Below are 9904 nucleotides of genomic sequence, written 5' to 3'. Positions count from 1 at the left end.
CTTATATGCGTCTCTAGGGCTGGAAATGACTGTTTCTACATTCTGCAAAGAAAGGGTTTCTGAACTGCTGCAAAGACACATCAGTTTAACTCTGGAAGTTGAATGCACACATTGACAACCATTCTGCTAGATAGCTCCGTTTTGCTTTTAGAGTAAGGTATTTCCCTTTACAGCCTTTTCTCCCATCCACTCTGGAATGTCCAAACGCAGCTTTTGGAAGAAACGCATTTCTCCCTCGATGAATCTAAACATAGATGCAACTTCCTAAAAGGAACCAACACACAGCAGATCAGTTTGTAAGAAGCGAGTCTTCTGTGTTTGAAACGCATTCTTACTGCTATCTCTTATATGCGTCTATAGGGCTGGAAATGACTGTTTCTACATTCTCCAAAGAAAGGGTTTCTGAACTGCTGCAAACACACATCAGTGTAACTCTGGAAGTTGAATGCACACATTGACAACCATTCTGCTAGATAGCTCCGTTTTGCTTTTAGAGCAAGGTATTTCTCTTTACAGCCTGTTCTCCCATCCACTCTGGAATGTCCAAACGCAGCTTTTGGAAGAAACCAGTTTCTCCCTCGCTGAATCTAAACATAGATGCAACTTCCTAAAAGGAACCAACACACAGCAGATCAGTTTGTAAGAAGCGGGTCTTCTGTGTTTGAAACGCATTCTTACTGCTAACCCTTATATGCATCTCCAGGGCTGGAAATGACTGTTTCTACATTCTCCAAAGAAAGGGTTTCTGCACTGCTGAAAACACACATCAGTTTACCTCTGGAAGTTGAATGCACACATTGATAACCATTCTGCTAGATAGCTCCGTTTTGCTTTTAGAGCAAGGTATTTCCATTTACAGCCTGTTCTCCCACCCACTCTGGAATGTCCAAACGCAGCTTTTGCAAGAAACGCATTTCTCCCTCGCTGAATCTAAACATAGATGCAACTTCCTAAAAGGAACCAACACTCAGCAGATCAGTTTGTAAGAAGCAGGTCTTCTGTGTTTGAAACGCATTCTTACTGCTAACTCTTATATGCGTCTCTAGGGCTGGAAATGACTGTTTCTACATTCTGCAAAGAAAGGCTTTCTGAACTGCTGCAAACACACATCAGTGTAACTCTGGAAGTTGAATGCACACATTGACAACCATTCTGCTAGATAGCTCCATTTTGCTTTTAGAACAAGGTATTTCCCGTTACAGCCTGTTCTCTCATCCACTCTGGAATGTCCAAACGCAGCTTTTGGAAGAAACGCTTTTCTCCCTCGCTGAATCTAAACATAGATGCAACTTCCTAAAACGAACCAACACACAGCAGATCAGTTTGTAAGAAGCGGTTCTTCTGTGTTTGAAACGCATTCTTACTGCTAACTCTTATTTGCGTTTCTAGGGCTGGAAATGACTGTTTCTACATTCTCCAAAGAAGGTGTTTCTGAACTGCTGCAAACACACATCAGTGTAACTCTGGAAGTTGAATGCACACATTGACAAACATTCTGCTAGATAGCTTCGTTTTGCTTTTAGAGCAAGGTATTTCCATTTACAGCCTGTTCTCCCATCCACTCTGGAATGTCCAAACGCAGCTTTGGAAGAAACGCGTTTCTCCCTCGCTGTATCTAAACATAGACGCAACTTCCTAAAAGGAACCAACACACAGCAGATCAGTTTGTAAGAAGCGGGTCTTCTTTGTTTGAAACGCATTCTTTCTGCTAAACCTTACATGTGTCTCTAGGGCTGGAAATGACTGTTTCTACATTCTCCAAACAAAAGGTTTCTGAACTGCTGCACACACACATCAGTTTAACTCTGGAAGTTGAATGCACACATTGACAACCATTCTGCTAGATAGCTCCGTTTTGCTTTTAGAGCAAGGTATTTCCCTTTACAGCCTGTTCTCCCATCCACTCTGGAATGTCCAAACGCAGCTTTTGGAAGAAACGCGTTTCTCGCTCGCTGAATCTGAACATAGATGCAACTTCCTAAAAGGAACCAACACACAGCAGATCAGTTTGTAAGAAGCGGGTATTCTGTGTTTGAAACGCATTCTTACTGCTAACTCTTATATGCGTCTCTAGGGCTGGAAATGACTGTTTCTACATTCTCCAAAGAAAGGGTTTCTGAACTGCTGCAAAGACACATCAGTTTAACTCTGGAAGTTGAATGCACACATTGACAACCATTCTGCTAGATAGCTCCGTTTTGTTTTAGAACAAGTTATTTCCCTTTACAGCCTGTTCTCCCATCCACTCTGGAATATCCAAACGCAGCTTTTGGAAGAAACGCCTTTCTCCCTCGATGAATCTAAACATAGATGCAACTTCCTAAAAGGAACCAACACACAGCAGATCAGTTTGTAAGAAGCGAGTCTTCTGTGTTTGAAACGCATTATTACTGCTATCTCTTATATGCGTCTATAGGGCTGGAAATGACTGTTTCTACATTCTCCAAAGAAAGGGTTTCTGAACTGCTGCAAACACACATCAGTGTAACTCTGGAAGTTGAATGCACACATGGACAACCATTCTGCTAGATAGCTCCGTTTTGCTATTAGAGCAAGGTATTTCTCTTTACAGCCTGTTCTCCCATCCACTCTGGAATGTCCAAACGCAGCTTTTGGAAGAAACCAGTTTCTCCCTCGCTGAATCTAAACATAGATGCAACTTCCTAAAAGGAACCAACACTCAGCAGATCAGTTTGTAAGAAGCGGGTCTTCTGTGTTTGAAACGCATTCTTACTGCTAACTCTTATATGCGTCTCTAGGGCTGGAAATGACTGTTTCTACATTCTCCAAAGAAAGGGTTTCTGAACTGCTGCAAACACACATCAGTTTACCTCTGGAAGTTGAATGCACACATTGATAACCATTCTGCTAGATAGCTCCGTTTTGCTTTTAGAGCAAGGTATTTCCATTTACAGCCTGTTCTCCCACCCACTCTGGAATGTCCAAACGCAGCTTTTGGAAGAAACGCATTTCTCCCTCGCTCAATCTAAACATAGATGCAACTTCCTAAAAGGAACCAACACTCAGCAGATCAGTTTGTAAGAACCGGGTCTTCTGTGTTTGAAACGCATTCTTACTGCTAACTCTTATATGCGTCTCTAGGGCTGGAAATGACTGTTTCTACATTCTGCAAAGAAAGGGTTTCTGAACTGCTGCAAAGACACATCAGTTTAACTCTGGAAGTTGAATGCACACATTGACAACCATTCTGCTAGATAGCTCCGTTTTGCTTTTAGAGTAAGGTATTTCCCTTTACAGCCTTTTCTCCCATCCACTCTGGAATGTCCAAACGCAGCTTTTGGAAGAAACGCTTTTCTCCCTCGCTGAATCTAAACATAGATGCAACTTCCTAAAAGGAACCAACACTCAGCAGATCAGTTTGTAAGAAGCGGGTCTTCTGTGTTTGAAACGCATTCTTACTGCTAACTCTTATATGCGTCTCTAGGGCTGGAAATGACTGTTTCTACATTCTCCAAAGAAAGGGTTTCTGAACTGCTGCAAACACACATCAGTTTAACTCTGGAAGTTGAATGCGTACATTGACAACCATTCTGCTAGATAGCTCCGTTTTGCTTTTAGAACAAGTTATTTCCCTTTACAGCCTGTTCTCCCATCCACTCTGGAATATCCAAACGCAGCTTTTGGAAGAAACGCGTTTCTCCCTCGCTGAATCTAAACATAGATGCAACTTCCTAAAACGAACCAACACACAGAAGATCAGTTTGTAAGAACCGGGTCTTCTGTGTTTGAAACGCATTCTTACTGCTAACTCTTATATGCGTCTCTAGGGCTGGAAATGACTGTTTCTACATTCTGCAAAGAAAGGGTTTCTGAACTGCTGCAAAGACACATCAGTTTAACTCTGGAAGTTGAATGCACACATTGACAACCATTCTGCTAGATAGCTCCGTTTTGCTTTTAGAGTAAGGTATTTCCCTTTACAGCCTTTTCCCCCATCCACTCTGGAATGTCCAAACGCAGCTTTTGGAAGAAACGCATTTCTCCCTCGATGAATCTAAACATAGATGCAACTTCCTAAAAGGAACCAACACACAGCAGATCAGTTTGTAAGAAGCGTGTCTTCTGTGTTTGAAACGCATTCTTACTGCTATCTCTTATATGCGTCTATAGGGCTGGAAATGACTGTTTCTACATTCTCCAAAGAAGGTGTTTCTGAACTGCTGCAAACACACATCAGTGTAACTCTGGAAGTTGAATGCACACATTGACAAACATTCTGCTAGATAGCTTCGTTTTGCTTTTAGAGCAAGGTATTTCCATTTACAGCCTGTTCTCCCATCCACTCTGGAATGTCCAAACGCAGCTTTGGAAGAAACGCGTTTCTCCCTCGCTGTATCTAAACATAGACGCAACTTCCTAAAAGGAACCAACACACAGCAGATCAGTTTGTAAGAAGCGGGTCTTCTGTGTTTGAAACGCATTCTTTCTGCTAAACCTTACATGTGTCTCTAGGGCTGGAAATGACTGTTTCTACATTCTCCAAACAAAAGGTTTCTGAACTGCTGCACACACACATCAGTTTAACTCTGGAAGTTGAATGCACACATTGACAACCATTCTGCTAGATAGCTCCGTTTTGCTTTTAGAGCAAGGTATTTCTCTTTACAGCCTGTTCTCCCATCCACTCTGGAATGTCCAAACGCAGCTTTTGGAAGAAACGCGTTTCTCCGTCGCTGAATCTAAACATAGATGCAACTTCCTATAAGGAACCAACACACAGCAGATCAGTTTGTAAGAACCGGGTCTTCTGTGTTTGAAACGCATTCTTACTGCTAACTCTTATATGCGTCTCTAGGGCTGGAAATGACTGTTTCTACATTCTCCAAAGAAAGGGTTTCTGAACTGCTGCAAAGACACATCAGTTTAACTCTGGAAGTTGAATGCACACATTGACAACCATTCTGCTAGATAGCTCCGTTTTGCTTTTAGAACAAGTTATTTCCCTTTACAGCCTGTTCTCTCATCCACTCTGGAATATCCAAACGCAGCTTTTGGAAGAAACGCCTTTCTCCCTCGCTGAATCTAAACATAGATGCAACTTCCTAAAAGGAACCAACACACAGCAGATCAGTTTGTAAGAACCGGGTCTTCTGTGTTTGAAACGCATTCTTACTGCTAACTCTTATATGCGTCTCTAGGGCTGGAAATGACTGTTTCTACATTCTGCAAAGAAAGGGTTTCTGAACTGCTGCAAAGACACATCAGTTTAACTCTGGAAGTTGAATGCACACATTGACAACCATTCTGCTAGATAGCTCCGTTTTGCTTTTAGAGTAAGGTATTTCCCTTTACAGCCTTTTCTCCCATCCACTCTGGAATGTCCAAACGCAGCTTTTGGAAGAAACGCATTTCTCCCTCGATGAATCTAAACATAGATGCAACTTCCTAAAAGGAACCAACACACAGCAGATCAGTTTGTAAGAAGCGAGTCTTCTGTGTTTGAAACGCATTCTTACTGCTATCTCTTATATGCGTCTATAGGGCTGGAAATGACTGTTTCTACATTCTCCAAAGAAAGGGTTTCTGAACTGCTGCAAACACACATCAGTGTAACTCTGGAAGTTGAATGCACACATTGACAACCATTCTGCTAGATAGCTCCGTTTTGCTTTTAGAGCAAGGTATTTCTCTTTACAGCCTGTTCTCCCATCCACTCTGGAATGTCCAAACGCAGCTTTTGGAAGAAACCAGTTTCTCCCTCGCTGAATCTAAACATAGATGCAACTTCCTAAAAGGAACCAACACACAGCAGATCAGTTTGTAAGAAGCGGGTCTTCTGTGTTTGAAACGCATTCTTACTGCTAACCCTTATATGCATCTCCAGGGCTGGAAATGACTGTTTCTACATTCTCCAAAGAAAGGGTTTCTGCACTGCTGAAAACACACATCAGTTTACCTCTGGAAGTTGAATGCACACATTGATAACCATTCTGCTAGATAGCTCCGTTTTGCTTTTAGAGCAAGGTATTTCCATTTACAGCCTGTTCTCTCATCCACTCTGGAATGTCCAAACGCAGCTTTTGCAAGAAACGCATTTCTCCCTCGCTGAATCTAAACATAGATGCAACTTCCTAAAAGGAACCAACACTCAGCAGATCAGTTTGTAAGAAGCAGGTCTTCTGTGTTTGAAACGCATTCTTACTGCTATCTCTTATATGCGTCTCTAGGGCTGGAAATGACTGTTTCTACATTCTGCAAAGAAAGGCTTTCTGAACTGCTGCAAACACACATCAGTGTAACTCTGGAAGTTGAATGCACACATTGACAACCATTCTGCTAGATAGCTCCATTTTGCTTTTAGAACAAGGTATTTCCCGTTACAGCCTGTTCTCTCATCCACTCTGGAATGTCCAAACGCAGCTTTTGGAAGAAACGCTTTTCTCCCTCGCTGAATCTAAACATAGATGCAACTTCCTAAAACGAACCAACACACAGCAGATCAGTTTGTAAGAAGCGGTTCTTCTGTGTTTGAAACGCATTCTTACTGCTAACTCTTATTTGCGTTTCTAGGGCTGGAAATGACTGTTTCTACATTCTCCAAAGAAGGTGTTTCTGAACTGCTGCAAACACACATCAGTGTAACTCTGGAAGTTGAATGCACACATTGACAAACATTCTGCTAGATAGCTTCGTTTTGCTTTTAGAGCAAGGTATTTCCATTTACAGCCTGTTCTCCCATCCACTCTGGAATGTCCAAACGCAGCTTTGGAAGAAACGCGTTTCTCCCTCGCTGTATCTAAACATAGACGCAACTTCCTAAAAGGAACCAACACACAGCAGATCAGTTTGTAAGAAGCGGGTCTTCTTTGTTTGAAACGCATTCTTTCTGCTAAACCTTACATGTGTCTCTAGGGCTGGAAATGACTGTTTCTACATTCTCCAAACAAAAGGTTTCTGAACTGCTGCACACACACATCAGTTTAACTCTGGAAGTTGAATGCACACATTGACAACCATTCTGCTAGATAGCTCCGTTTTGCTTTTAGAGCAAGGTATTTCCCTTTACAGCCTGTTCTCCCATCCACTCTGGAATGTCCAAACGCAGCTTTTGGAAGAAACGCGTTTCTCGCTCGCTGAATCTGAACATAGATGCAACTTCCTAAAAGGAACCAACACACAGCAGATCAGTTTGTAAGAAGCGGGTATTCTGTGTTTGAAACGCATTCTTACTGCTAACTCTTATATGCGTCTCTAGGGCTGGAAATGACTGTTTCTACATTCTCCAAAGAAAGGGTTTCTGAACTGCTGCAAAGACACATCAGTTTAACTCTGGAAGTTGAATGCACACATTGACAACCATTCTGCTAGATAGCTCTGTTTTGCTTTTAGAACAAGTTATTTCCCTTTACAGCCTGTTCTCCCATCCACTCTGGAATATCCAAACGCAGCTTTTGGAAGAAACGCCTTTCTCCCTCGATGAATCTAAACATAGATGCAACTTCCTAAAAGGAACCAACACACAGCAGATCAGTTTGTAAGAAGCGAGTCTTCTGTGTTTGAAACGCATTATTACTGCTATCTCTTATATGCGTCTATAGGGCTGGAAATGACTGTTTCTACATTCTCCAAAGAAAGGGTTTCTGAACTGCTGCAAACACACATCAGTGTAACTCTGGAAGTTGAATGCACACATGGACAACCATTCTGCTAGATAGCTCCGTTTTGCTATTAGAGCAAGGTATTTCTCTTTACAGCCTGTTCTCCCATCCACTCTGGAATGTCCAAACGCAGCTTTTGGAAGAAACCAGTTTCTCCCTCGCTGAATCTAAACATAGATGCAACTTCCTAAAAGGAACCAACACACAGCAGATCAGTTTGTAAGAAGCGGGTCTTCTGTGTTTGAAACGCATTCTTACTGCTAACTCTTATATGCGTCTCTAGGGCTGGAAATGACTGTTTCTACATTCTCCAAAGAAAGGGTTTCTGAACTGCTGCAAACACACATCAGTTTACCTCTGGAAGTTGAATGCACACATTGATAACCATTCTGCTAGATAGCTCCGTTTTGCTTTTAGAGCAAGGTATTTCCATTTACAGCCTGTTCTCCCACCCACTCTGGAATGTCCAAACGCAGCTTTTGGAAGAAACGCATTTCTCCCTCGCTCAATCTAAACATAGATGCAACTTCCTAAAAGGAACCAACACTCAGCAGATCAGTTTGTAAGAACCGGGTCTTCTGTGTTTGAAACGCATTCTTACTGCTAACTCTTATATGCGTCTCTAGGGCTGGAAATGACTGTTTCTACATTCTGCAAAGAAAGGGTTTCTGAACTGCTGCAAAGACACATCAGTTTAACTCTGGAAGTTGAATGCACACATTGACAACCATTCTGCTAGATAGCTCCGTTTTGCTTTTAGAGTAAGGTATTTCCCTTTACAGCCTTTTCTCCCATCCACTCTGGAATGTCCAAACGCAGTTTTTGGAAGAAACGCTTTTCTCCCTCGCTGAATCTAAACATAGATGCAACTTCCTAAAAGGAACCAACACTCAGCAGATCAGTTTGTAAGAAGCGGGTCTTCTGTGTTTGAAACGCATTCTTACTGCTAACTCTTATATGCGTCTCTAGGGCTGGAAATGACTGTTTCTACATTCTCCAAAGAAAGGGTTTCTGAACTGCTGCAAACACACATCAGTTTAACTCTGGAAGTTGAATGCGTACATTGACAACCATTCTGCTAGATAGCTCCGTTTTGCTTTTAGAACAAGTTATTTCCCTTTACAGCCTGTTCTCCCATCCACTCTGGAATATCCAAACGCAGCTTTTGGAAGAAACGCGTTTCTCCCTCGCTGAATCTAAACATAGATGCAACTTCCTAAAACGAACCAACACACAGAAGATCAGTTTGTAAGAACCGGGTCTTCTGTGTTTGAAACGCATTCTTACTGCTAACTCTTATATGCGTCTCTAGGGCTGGAAATGACTGTTTCTACATTCTGCAAAGAAAGGGTTTCTGAACTGCTGCAAAGACACATCAGTTTAACTCTGGAAGTTGAATGCACACATTGACAACCATTCTGCTAGATAGCTCCGTTTTGCTTTTAGAGTAAGGTATTTCCCTTTACAGCCTTTTCCCCCATCCACTCTGGAATGTCCAAACGCAGCTTTTGGAAGAAACGCATTTCTCCCTCGATGAATCTAAACATAGATGCAACTTCCTAAAAGGAACCAACACACAGCAGATCAGTTTGTAAGAAGCGTGTCTTCTGTGTTTGAAACGCATTCTTACTGCTATCTCTTATATGCGTCTATAGGGCTGGAAATGACTGTTTCTACATTCTGCAAAGAAAGGCTTTCTGAACTGCTGCAAACACACATCAGTGTAACTCTGGAAGTTGAATGCACACATTGACAACCATTCTGCTAGATAGCTCCATTTTGCTTTTAGAACAAGGTATTTCCCGTTACAGCCTGTTCTCTCATCCACTCTGGAATGTGCAAACGCAGCTTTTGGAAGAAACGCGTTTCTCCCTCGCTGAATCTAAACATAGATGCAACTTCCTAAAACGAACCAACACACAGCAGATCAGTTTGTAAGAAGCGGTTCTTCTGTGTTTGAAACGCATTCTTACTGCTAACTCTTGTTTGCGTTTCTAGGGCTGGAAATGACTGTTTCTACATTCTCCAAAGAAGGTGTTTCTGAACTGCTGCAAACACACATCAGTGTAACTCTGGAAGTTGAATGCACACATTGACAAACATTCTGCTAGATAGCTTCGTTTTGCTTTTAGAGCAAGGTATTTCCATTTACAGCCTGTTCTCCCATCCACTCTGGAATGTCCAAACGCAGCTTTGGAAGAAACGCGTTTCTCCCTCGCTGTATCTAAACATAGACGCAACTTCCTAAAAGGAACCAACACACAGCAGATCAGTTTGTAAGAAGC

Source organism: Saimiri boliviensis, chromosome 14 (genome assembly GCF_048565385.1).
Source record: "Saimiri boliviensis isolate mSaiBol1 chromosome 14, mSaiBol1.pri, whole genome shotgun sequence".
Taxonomy (NCBI): Eukaryota; Metazoa; Chordata; class Mammalia; order Primates; family Cebidae; genus Saimiri; species Saimiri boliviensis.
The sequence above is the reverse complement of the archived record's forward strand: the minus strand, read 5'-3'. Positions refer to the sequence as shown.